The 12889-nt window shown below is 44.2% G+C and overlaps 1 pseudogene; it reads right to left on the reverse strand.

Annotated features, from left to right (window-relative positions):
- Window positions 1-5423: 5423 nt before the first annotated feature.
- LOC124557239 lies at window positions 5424-5541 on the reverse strand (annotated as a pseudogene).
- Between the last annotated feature and the right edge of the window lie 7348 nt (window positions 5542-12889).

Here is a 12889-nt window from a genome sequence, read left to right on the forward strand (position 1 = left end):
CTTGAAAACTCGCATTCGAGAGATTTATAGGCTTCTTAAACCCAATCCTGTTATCTATGACACCCGTCCAAATTCGACTTCTAAACGTAGAGTGAACAACAACCCATTCAAGATCATTTAATTTAATATGTTTTGGCACCGTTTCATCTATTACTGCTAATACGAGGAGAGTTCCGTATTGGTTTACACTTTATATTCACAAACTATCAAACAAGGAAACGAGACGCTACGAAACTCGACAGACACATGCACTTTTTGAACATAGTTTCCATTAAGCTGCACACACTTGTGCCAAGATGTGGTAACTCCTGTAGGCCCTCCTCAACCATTTTTTAAGAGTCTGTTGCACCAATTGCAGGACAGCTGCTTGAGTTCCAGTGCGACTGTGAAATGATGTCCACACAGAGGTTTCTTCATAGCCTCGAATATGTGGTTATCATAAGGCACCAAGTCAGTAGAATATTATAAGTGTGGCAATACCTAGAACCCCGTGTCAGCGATGCCAGCAGTGGCTGTATGACTCGTATTTCGACAAGCGTAGTGCTGTTGCAAGAACACTCCTTTCGCCCTCTTTTGCATTATACACCAAGACTCTTCGGATGGTTCCGTCGTGCAACTCAAAGTGCGTGGTATGGCTGCAGGGTCCTGCACGAGTGTCGCTGAGATACTGTCTGGCAATGTAAATGGCACTCCTGAACCCATCGATTCCATCTTCACATTGGTATCCCAACCAATGCAAGTAACAATATTCTGGATTATAAACCAGAGTCTCGGCAGGCCAAGGTCAAGTTGCTGACGAATTCCGGCACATACTGGCAAAAATGTCCCCTTCTTACACGAGAGCAACATGGTCTTCTCTCCGCCAACCAAAGTTCTGCTGTGATTTCTGAACGAGAATGCCTTGCCTTGTGTACAGAATGTACAGCGTGTTTCACAGTACACGTCACACACTTCTATAGGTTGTAGAGGGGACTTAGTAGATCAAGTTTTACATAGGAACCCATGTCCGTAAACGTCATCCAACAACATTACTGAGCCTCAAAGTTACAGGCGGCTGCGCCTGTAAATGTACGTATATACAGGGTTATTCCGTGATGATGTTACGAACCTTCAGAGATGATGGAGAAAGATAAATGTATCAATTTGAGATAAGTGCCCCTATGCCAGAAAGGAACGGCTGAAAGTTATAAGTGACAACCGTTCTGATACCTCTGACAGTGCAATACATGCACCGGTACTGTTGTTGCTAAGATGGTAGGGTACAAAACTTTCAGTGTTGGTAATATGGACCAAAACAAGAAAAAGTTTTAGTAAACATGGGCTACAAAATGCATAAATTAAGAGCTATGGGCACTTGTTTAATAGAGAACATGTGTTCCACACTAGCGAAGCTCAAAGCTCCTCAGATATGCGTTTTAGAGCCAATGACTACTGAACATTTTTTCTTCTCTTGGTTCATACTACCATCTTTGAAAGTTGCATACCCTAAAATCTTAGCAACAACTGTACCGGTATACGTATTCTACTGTCAATGGTATCAGAATTATTTTCGCTTATAACTTTCAGCTCGTTCGGTTCCGGTACAGGGATTCTTACCTAAAATTTGTACATTTATCCTTCTCCATCATCCTTGAAACATTGTAACATCATCACGGACTCATCCTGTATATACATACATTTACAGGCGCTAGCGTCTGTAACTTTGACGCTCTGTAGCGTTGTTGGGTGACTTGCTGGACTTGGGTTCCTACATAAAAACTTGATTTACTAAGTCCCCTCTATAACCTCTAGAAGTGTTTAACAGGAATTGTGAAACACCCTGTAGATAACGTTGTTCCTACTTAATTTGCGCAGTGCACTAAAATGCTAATCAGTTGCATTTCCATGCACCCATCTTGTCGCTTTGACTTTTGTTGCATGTCACCTTCAAGATATTGCAATTTTATTGGCCAGCTATGTAGTTGTACACAAAGTAAGGATCTGTGCATTAGAATGTCTTATTTTTCCGCTTCGCCATAAATTGTCGCTTCCTTACGATTGCATTAAATGTGTGCATCACAACTCGCGGTCGTGATATGTGAATTTTGAACACTATGTAAACGTTATGCCATTCTTGGAAGACCCCGCTCTTTCTTACTCTGGGACTTTGCGGACTTGGCTCGTTGCCATCCACATTCATTTGCACGTGCAACAATCGTGTGGAATTCGTATACAGTAAAGTATCATAGCACTACTCAACATTTAAGAAACCAAAATTGGAGGAATGGGTACGACAGTGGATCTAGCGGATCTCTGTAGACAACATTAGAGATTTCAACAAGTTTGAAACACACGAAACTACAGGCAGGATGTAAGGCTAGCGATGTCGAATAACGCCTGGCCGTGTTTTTCTGTACATTAGATGTCAGTCGTATGCGACAGTTACTCAGGAACTGTTTATCTGGAATTTTCTGCATGTTCTCGATAAATGCAGATCGAACTCAGTGCAGATGTCATTATCATAATACTTGTCCACAAAGGCAACCTTGATACTGAAAACAGTTCTTGCAGATTTTCGTTAGCAGCAATCACGAAGGACTAGTAAGTGAATGTTGGACCGAGCAAAGTGCCACAGATCAAATCCATGGCTGGCTATCCGAATTTATATTTCCCATGTTTTCCCAAAATCATTTTAGGAAAATGCTGGGATGATCCATTTTCGAAAGGACAGTGCCAGTTTGATTCACCTTCCTTCCCCCGTCCGAGTTTGTACTCCATTCCTCATGATCACTCTATATTCTTATGTTCCTTTTCTTATTTTGATATTCGAAATGTGTGTAGAAAGCAAGATATTTGCAGAGATCTTCTGTTTCTTTGTAGGTAGGTAACACACCATGCACACTCTTCCACAATCGAATTTTTCCAACGCATGTTGACATGGTAGGGATGGACGCAGACGTAGCCGGACTGAATTCTGAATGCGGAAAACATTTTCTCACCAGCATTCGGTCGGCAGTGATGATAGAATAACGTTACTGATCATCACACTGCGTTAATTCTCAATCTTCTTGTATTTATTTTAATTATGGTTCAAATGGCTCTGAGCACTATGGGACTTAACATCTATGGTCATCAGTCCCCTAGAACTTAGAACTACTTAAACCTAACTAACCTAAGGACAGCACACAACACCCAGCCATCACGAGGCAGAGAAAATCCCTGACCCCGCCGGGAATCGAACCCGGGAACCCGGGCGTGGGAAGCGAGAACGCTACCGCACGACCACGAGATGCGGGCTATTTTAATTATTGTCATCTCGACTCGCTTATAGTATCTGTGACACTCTCTCCTCTATTCCGCGATGATACAAAACAAGCTGCCCTTCTTTGATCTTTTTCGATGTCCCCCATCAGTCCTCTCTGATAAGGATCCCATACCGTTTAGCAAGAGATCAGAAGCGGACGGATAATCGTAACGTAGGCAGATTTGTAGCACCTTTTACAAGGGCTATACATAAATAAATCTCCGACGGCCTATTAAAAATAATCAACTGCTTGTGGCTTCATGAGGCTTGCGTGGTTGGAAAAGGAGTCTTTGAAGGTCACGTTACGTCAGTCAGCTCTCTGTTTTGTTTGTCAGAGTGTAAGCTACGAGCCATTGAATTTGATGGTACTGTTGCTTCTTCTGCCAGTTGCAAGATACTGTACAGTCTCTCATTCGCTTCCTGCAATCAGAAAGAGTCAATGCCGTGGATATTCATCTTCGATTGTATGGTTGGTATGGGGTCGGGTTTTGATTGTTAGTATTGTGAAGGAGTGGGGCAAAAAATTCAAGGACGTCCACATAGATATGCATGATTAAAGTGAGCGAAGAAGATATTCAGATCTGACTGATTAACTTGTGCAACATTTTTACGAAACTGTATGTGTGAAACGTCGGTTCACAGTTTACGATCTTTCAGAATATGTTCCTCAGATTTCAGAAACCAACATTTTTAACAGTGTGACAGGTGGGTTAGGTTACCATAAGTTTTGCGCACGATGGCTACCAAAATGTCTGACCGATGTTCTCAAACGAAAAAATGGCTTCGGTCTTGCCATTCCTTCAGCGCTACCATGGAGCAGGGGATGAATTTCTGAAGAGAACTGTGACTGGGGTGAGACATGAGTGCAGTACGTGAATCCTGAAACTACGGAACATTCCAAACGGGAAATGCACACTCGTTCTCCTAGAGAATCCAAAAAATTCAGGCAGATGGTGTCAAACCGCAAAATGATGGTTACAGATTTTTGAGATCGCAAAGTGATTCTGACAACAGATTGCATGAGAATAACGCGTACCAATACCATAGGTTTATTGCGAGTGTGTTACGAAACTCCGAGGGTCAGTCCAAAACACATGGTGCAAGATCATTACCAAAGAAACTATTCTTCTTCACGAACATGCGCGCTCCCATACTGCGAATCGAATTAAGGAAAAACTCTCAATTTTTGCGTGGGAGATTTTTTCGACATCGTTCCTATAGTCAGGAATTATCACTAAGCGACTTTCATCTCTTCCGCAAGATGAAGGCCCATCTGTCTACTCAGAATTTTCCAACTGAGGAGAGCTCGAACGTGCTGTCAACTACTGGCTGAAGCGTCAGGCGGCAGCATTCTTTGAAGACAGGATAACAGTGAGACCAGTGTTTAAATTTGGATATTGACTATGTGGAGAAGCAATACTAACATCTAAGCACAGATTGTATCAATTTTTTTTATTTTTTCGTGCCCAAACGTACGTTAATTCATGAATCGCCCTCGAAAGCTTTCTGCCAGTGAAATGCAGTCTTCGGTTTGCTGTAGCCGTAACATTTTTGTGTGATAGTTGGAATTTCGGTAATCCCTAGGTATCTGTTACAATCGAACACCTGTAAATCTATGAGATTTATCGTGTGAAGGAAGATAAAAATACTTGTTTTAGCACTCATGTGAATGAACTAACATTTTTTATTTTTTATTTTTCAAGGTCAATTGAGACTTTCCGTACGAATCCAATAGATAATCTAAATTATTTTTGTAACTTTTTTGGTCTTCTAATGACTTCACTAGACGATAAACGACATCATTATCCGAAAAAAAACCTAAGAGCGCTGCTCACATTGTTTCCTAAATATTGTACGCTTGATTCCCGCAGTTTTTATGTGTTTCATAAATGACATCTTGTTTTACACCATGAGCTGCGCTTCAAAAGTATTTATTAAAGCACTCCGTCTTCAGGCCACGAGTGGCCTACCGGGACCATCCGACCGCCGTGTCATCCTCAGTCGAGGATGCGGATAGGAGGGGCGTGTGGTCAGCACACCGCTCTCCCGGTCGTAATTATGGTATTCTTGGCCGAAGCCGCTACTATTCGATCGAGTAGCTCCTCAATTGGCATCACGAGGCTGAGTGCACCCCGAAAAATGGCAACAGCGCATGGCGGCCTGGATGGTCACCCATCCAAGTGCCGACCACGCCCGACAGCGTTTAACTTCGGTGATCTGACGGGAACCGGTGTATCCAATGCGGCAAGGCCGTTGCCAAAAGCATTTATTTGCCAGACAAATATTCAGGCCCACCGTTGATGCTACATTCTCTGCACATCTACTTCAAATGGTCAGCCCCTTAGTCGTAAAATCTCCGTGGTGATTATAAATGAAGACGATCTCTGCGGTACACAGATAGTGACGGGTACATGTTACAAACTGTAAAACGCTGAAATGAATGTTAATGACCAGTTCTTCAAAATACACTGCCCTACAAAATAAGTGAAGCACCCAGAAGAGAAGGAGGAAACTAAATGAAACTTAATGGATTGGGAGGGAACGTCATATCGTTTCAATGATTACAAAACCGAATCAAATTTTACAAAGCACTTGGCAATGTGGGTCCATTTATGTGTATGACATTGCACCCCTGCTGGCCTGGATGTACGCACTGGTTCGTATGGGAAGGGTGTCATAAAGCAGTTGTATCTCACCTGAGGCAAGCTGTCCCACAACTGTTGTAACTGGTCTTTCATATCCTGCATACGGGCACTAAGACAGAGTTGGCATCCGAACTGGTCCCACACATGTTCTATTGGGAACAGATCTGGTGTCTTTCTGGCGGCGGGAGTGCTTCAGCATCAAGTGGACTGTTCAGAGCGATAAATGCCATGTGTGAGCTAGCGTTGTCCTGATGAAAAATAGCACCGCGATTCTGTCACATAACAAATAATTGACGAGGACCCAAGATGTCCATGACGTAGTGCTGTGCTCTCGCGCTTCCTCAGTCACTACCAGCAGTGACTGGAGTCATACCCGATCGCTCCTCAAACCATGACGCCAGGAGTGACACAGGTGTGCCACTCCTAAACATCAGAAGAATGGGAGCTGTCTGAACGTCCCCGCCATATACGCCCATGACGGTCATCCAGGATAGCGCAGAACAGCGATTCGTCGCTGAACACAGTGCGACGTCATTCAACAGCACCCCATGCTTCCCGGTTGCGGCACAACTTCAAACGCAGCCGTTTGCGTTGTTGTGTTAACGACAGCCTTCGCATGTGACGGTAATTTCCTAGTCCGGTTACCCCTAGTCTTCAACCAATGTTGCGGGATAACACAGGACGTTGCAGAGAGACCATTACTTGTTTTTACATGACGGGTGCGGATGTGAAGGGGCTACGATCTGCTTGGTGCACAATACGATGATACTCCCTTGTAGGCGTCAGACGTGGTCGACAGGAACCTGATGAAGAGTATGCTTGCACTGACGTTCCGTGCAGTCCAACATCGGGCCACTGCCATATACGAATGCCCCACAACCCTGGATATTTCCAATACGATCAGCCGGCCATATGGAGACCCACAATGCTGCTCACTTCAAACTCTATCAAGTGTAGCTGTTCACTCCATTATAAACCCTATCAGGCCTCGTAACAACACTGCACATGACTCTCGTGACCGCTCTGCCAGTCACAGATAATTGCAACTGCAACAGACATTGACATCCGACCGTGTCTTTTGGGTACTTCACATTTTTGGCAGACAGTATACATGTAAACACGATCACAAGACAATTTCTTCCACCGAGTGTCCGATAAGATTCGGACGTGTGGGTGACGTAAGTGATATTATCCTTCACACCATACTGTTAGACGAAATTGTCTGGTTATCGTGTTTAATTTTTTTCCTTTTTTGTACACGCGACTGTTTACTGCAGAGAACGACTAAATTTATAATTATCATAAAGAAGTTAAACCTGTAGACGCGTTGTTAGCTGTACAAGTGCATCGTCTACGGCACTGATGATGGAATGTAGGCTAACTACCGATCTGCGAATAAAATCTTTTGAAGTGAAGCTTGTGGTGTACAACAAGGTGCCTTTTGTCTCCTAAATCGTTTATATGCAACCCGCTTCTGAAAAGTTCGGTGAGTGGTCTCAGAACATAAAGTAAATAAGAGCTCCAAACAAAAAATCCTTACTAACTTTCAAAGTACACTACTGGCCATTAAAATTGCTAGACCACGTAGATGACATGCTACAGACGCGAAATTTAACCGACAGGAAGAAGATACTGTGATACGCAAATGATCAGCTTTTCAGAGCGTTCACACAAGGTTGGCGCCAGTGGCGACACCTACAACGTGCTGACATGAGGAAAGTTTCCAACCGATTTCTCATACACAAACAGCAGTTGACCGGCGCTGCCTGGTGAAACGTTGTTGTGATGCCTCGAATAAGGAGGAGAAATGGGTACCATCACGTTTCCGACTTTGATAAAGGTCGGATTGTAGCCTATCGCGATTGCGATTTATCGTATCGCGACAATGCTGCTCGCGTTGGTCGGGATCCGATGACTTTTAGCAGAATATGGAATCGGAGGCTTGAGGAGGGTAATACGGAACGCCTTACTGGACCCCAACGGCTTCGTATCACTAGCAGTCCAGATGACAGGCATCTTATCCACATGCCTGTAACGGATCGTGCAGCCACCTCTCGATCCCTGAGTCAACAGATGGGGACGTTTGCAAAACAACATCCATCTGCACGAACAGTTCGACGACGTTTGCAGCAGCATGGACTATCAGCTCGGAGACCATGGCTGTGGTTACCCTTGACGCTGAATCACAGACAGGAGCACCTGCGATGGTGTACTCAACTACGAAACTGGGCGCACGAATGGCAAAACGTCATTTTTTCGGATGAATCTAGGCTCTGTTTACAGCTTCATGATGGTCGCATCCGTGTTTGGCGACATCGCGCTGAACGCACATTGGAAGCGTGTATTCGTCATCGCCATACTGGCGTATCACCCAGCGGGATGATATGGGGTGCCATTGGTTACACGTCTCGGTCACCTCTTGTTCGCATTGACGGCACTTTGAACAGTGGACGTTACATTTCAGATGTGTTACGACCCGTGGCTCTACCCTTCATTCGATCCCTGCGAAACCCTACATTTCAGTAGGATAATGCACGACCGCATGTTGCAGGTCCTGTACGGGCCTTTTTGGATACAGAAAACGTTCGACTGGTGCCCTGGCCAGCACATTCTCCAGATCTCTCACCAATTGAAAACGTCTGGTCAATGGTGGCCGAGCAACTGGCTCGTCACAATACGCGTCACTACTCTTTATGAACTGTGGTATCGTGTTGAAGCTGCATGGGCAGCTGTACATGTACACGCCATCCAAACTGTGTTTGACTCAATGCCCAGGCGTATCAAGGCCGTTATCACGGCCAGAAGTGGTTGTTCTGGGTACTGATTTCTCAGGATCTATGCACCCAAATTGCGTGAAAATGTAATCACATGTCAGTTCTAGTATAATATATTTGTCCAATGAATACTCGTTTATCATCTGCATTTCTTCTTGGTGTAGCAGTTTTAGTGGCCAGTAGTGTAATTACCATTAGCTACAATACATTTCTGATATCGCTTGTAAAGGTGTTGAAAACTGTCAGCAAAAGCTTATTGTGGAAGCACCGGAGTCATGAGTTGTTGGATAATCGCATCATTACAAGAGATTAGACCTGTTACAACCAGTACCAGCCGGAGACCAGGCGGCAGTCAATGGCACTCCCCACTCAGGCTCTGACTGCTCTTCTCCCGTTTCCAGCAACATACTTGTGTGAAACGGGATTCTCAGCATATGCAGCTACAAAGGCAATATATCGCAGAAGACTTGTTTTGTGTGTTGTTGCAGAAGTCTGTAAAGTATAAAGTACCAATTTTTGTATGATTTTAATTAAATGATTATAATACGAGAACATAAAACCTGGTTTTGCTTATTATAGGGCTCCGTAAAATATTTAGTATTTCAAAGGGATCCTTTTGACGGGACATCCACAACTGTTATTCATCGTCAATGATAAAATTCACTATAGTTGTAAAAATAATTTTTACAGCTGTTCAAAAATGGCTTGGTTCAAATGGCTCTGAGCACTACGCGACTTAACTTCTGAGGTCATCAGTCACCTAGAAGTTAGAACTAATTAAACCTAACTAACCTAAGGACATCACACACGTCCATGCCCGAGGCGGGATTCGAGCCTGCGACCGTAGCGGCCGCTCGGCTCCAGACTGTAGCGCCCAGAACCGCTCGGGCACTCAGGCCGGCTTTACAGTTGTAGCAGATTTTGTCATTGACGTATTTCAAAAGGGTTTCGTCACTAAAAAGTTTGAAAATCGCTGATGTACAGTAATGTTTGCCCTTTGAATAACTGTATTATTTGAGGATAGTTACAATTTTATTTGTGTGCCCTTTCCTGTAGACTACGGGTGCGTCGTTCAGAATAATCGCCTGCCTCATTGAGGAGGAGAAGAGATTTTCTACGTTTGCTCAGCAGAAGTTTTTTTTTTCCTGTGATGAAATGCAATTTACAGCGGTGACGTCTTATTTAGATCCCAGTACCGCCTTGATAAGTTATACTCAGATGTCTCCCAAATAATGCCAGTAAAATGCCAGGTTTGTTCCACCGACAAAGGCACGATCGGGTCCTGCGTCCTTGTAAAATGAACCGGGGGGAAGACACAGACAGGAGGCAGGCGGTGCCAGGTACGGCGAAAACCCGGGAAGGTTGCGGCAGACCCCTGGGAGGCTGCCAGGAAGAGACTCGTGTCGCAAGCGATGCTCCGTAATGCCAAGGATTCCGTCTGCCCCGCGACTCCAAATCTGGTGACGCCCGATACTCGACATCGTAAAGGCGGTCAACTCACTGCCTGAGGCTCGTTGCGCGGACCCACAAACGAGATCTCCGAACCATATAAGACGATACTATAGTTAATGCTGAATTACCCGCCACGAGTCTAAATGGGCGTTATACAAGCTGCTGTAGGAAATCACTGACCTCTGAAAACATTAGTTCCTTTTCAAAATTAATCAAGGTATGCCTTCTAATTCAATCATTTTTAGGAAATTCCTGGATTCTTGCTATTATTATTCCAATATTTTGTCTAAAATAGTCTCTTCCTTTGCACACCAGACCTAGCGTTGCACAACGCAACTATGGCAGGCAAGTAAAAAATTTTGAAACAAAAATGAGCTTGCTTTATTTCCGAATTTCGCCTGTAAGCATCAGTATTAAGGATGTAATATACACTATCTGATTAAAAGTATTGCGACACCCCTATGTAATACCATATTGATTACTAGATGTCACTATAGGGAGAATCTCCGGTATAAAAGGAGGCGGGGAGTATTATGTTGTCAGTAGAGAAGCAATAACAGCAGAATTGGTCTGCCAGGAGAGCTCAGTATTATCGAACGTGGACAGGTCAATGAACATCACCTGAGTAACAAATCCATCACGGGCATTTCACACCTTGTAGAGATGCCCAAGTCAACTGTTGGTGTGATTGTGAAGTGGAAACGCGAATGAGTTGTCACAGGTAAACTAAGACCAGGCAGACCATGTATACTGCGAGACAGGGAGCGTAGAGCATAGCAGAGGACGGTGGAAAACTGTCGCATGAAATCACGGAAGGGATCACTTGTGAGTTCCGTAATGCTACCAGCATGTCAAAGTTAGCGCAAGGAGGGCTATGAGTGAAGCGTTCAGTGAATTCGAAAGTAAAATTCTATGTACCGACTTGACAGAAAATCCTAGGAAGTTCTGGTCTTACGTTAAATCAGTAAGTGGATCGAAACAGCATATCCAGACACTCTGGGATGATAATGGCATTGAAACAAAGGATGACACGCGTAAAGTTGAAACACTAAACACCTTTTTCCAAAGCTGTATCACAGAGTAAGACCGCACTCCAGTTCCTTCTCTAAATCCTCGCACGAACGAAAAAATGGCTGACATCGAAATAAGTGTCCAAGGAATAGAAAAGCAACAGAAATCACTCAACAGAGGAAAGTCCACTGGACCTGACGTGATACCAATTCGATTCTATACAGGGTACGCGAAAGAACTTGCCCCCTTTCCAACAGCCGTGTACCGCAAGTCTCTAGAGGAACGAAAGGTCCAAACGATTGGAAAAGAGCACCCTGTTTTCAAGAAGGGTCGTCGAGCAGATGCTCAAAACTATAGGCCTATATCTCTGACATCGATCTGTTGTAGAATTTTAGAACATGTTTTTTGCTCGCGTATCATGTCATTTCTGGAAACCCAGAATCTACTCTGTAGGAATCAACATGGATTCCGGAAACAGCGATCGTGTGAGACCCAACTCGCTTTATTTGTTCATGAGACCCAGAAAATATTAGATAAAGGCTCCCAGGTAGATGACATTTTCCTTGACTTCTGGAAGGCGTTCGATACAGTTCCGCACTGTCGCCTGATAAACAAAGTAAGAGCCTACGGAATATCAGACCAGCTGGGTGGCTGGATTGAAGAGCTTTTAGCAAACAGAACACAGCATGTTGTTCTCAATGGAGAGACGTCTACAGACGTTAAAGTAACCTCTGCCGTGCCACAGGGGAGTGTTATGGGACCATTGCTTTTCACAATATATATAAATGACCTAGTAGATAGTGTCGGAAGCTCCATGCGGCTTTTCGCGGAAGATGCTGTAGTATACAGAAAAGTTGCAGCATTAGAAAATTGCAACGAAATGCAGGAAGATTTGCAGCGGATAGGCACTTGGTGCAGGGAGTGGCAACTGACCCTTAACATAGACAAATCTAATGTATTGCGAATGCATAGAAAGAAGGATCCTTTATTGTATGATTATATGATAGCGGAACAAACACTGGTAGCAGTTACTTCTGTAAAATATCTGGGAGTATGCGTGGAATGATCATATAAAATTAATTGTTGGTAAGGCGGGTGCCAGGTTGAGATTCATTGGGAGAGTCCTTAGAAAACGTAGTTCATCAACAAAGGAGGTGGCTTAAAAAACACTCGTTCGACCTATACTTGATTATTGCTCATCAGTGTGGGATCCGTACCAGGTCGTGTTGACAGAGGAGATAGAGAAGATCCAAAGAAGAGCAGCGCGTTTCGTCGCAGGGTTATTTGGTAACCGTGATAGCGTTGCGGAGATGTTTAGCAAACTCAAGTGTCAGACTCTGCAAGAGAGGCGCTCTTCATCGCGGTGTAGTTTGCGGTCCAGGTTTCGACAGGTTGCGTTTCTGGATGAGATATCGAATATATTGCTTCCCCCTACTTATACCTCCCGAGGAGATCACGAATGTAAAATTAGAGAGATTCGAGCGCGCACGGAGGCTTTCCGGCAGTCGTTCTTCCCGCGAACCATACGCTACTGGAACAGGAAAGGGAGGTAACGACAGTGGCACGTAAAGTGCCCTCCGCCACACACCGTTGGGTGGCTAGCGGAGTGTAAATGTAGATGTACATGTAGCAATTAAGCTAGAACAATGACTGAGCGTGGGGAATTAAAAATAATGGGCTCAATGCTCGAACTGCTCTTCATAAACTACACGTTTCTGCGGTCG

The sequence above is a fragment of the Schistocerca americana genome, chromosome X (assembly GCF_021461395.2).
Source record: "Schistocerca americana isolate TAMUIC-IGC-003095 chromosome X, iqSchAmer2.1, whole genome shotgun sequence".
NCBI lineage: Eukaryota > Metazoa > Arthropoda > Insecta > Orthoptera > Acrididae > Schistocerca > Schistocerca americana.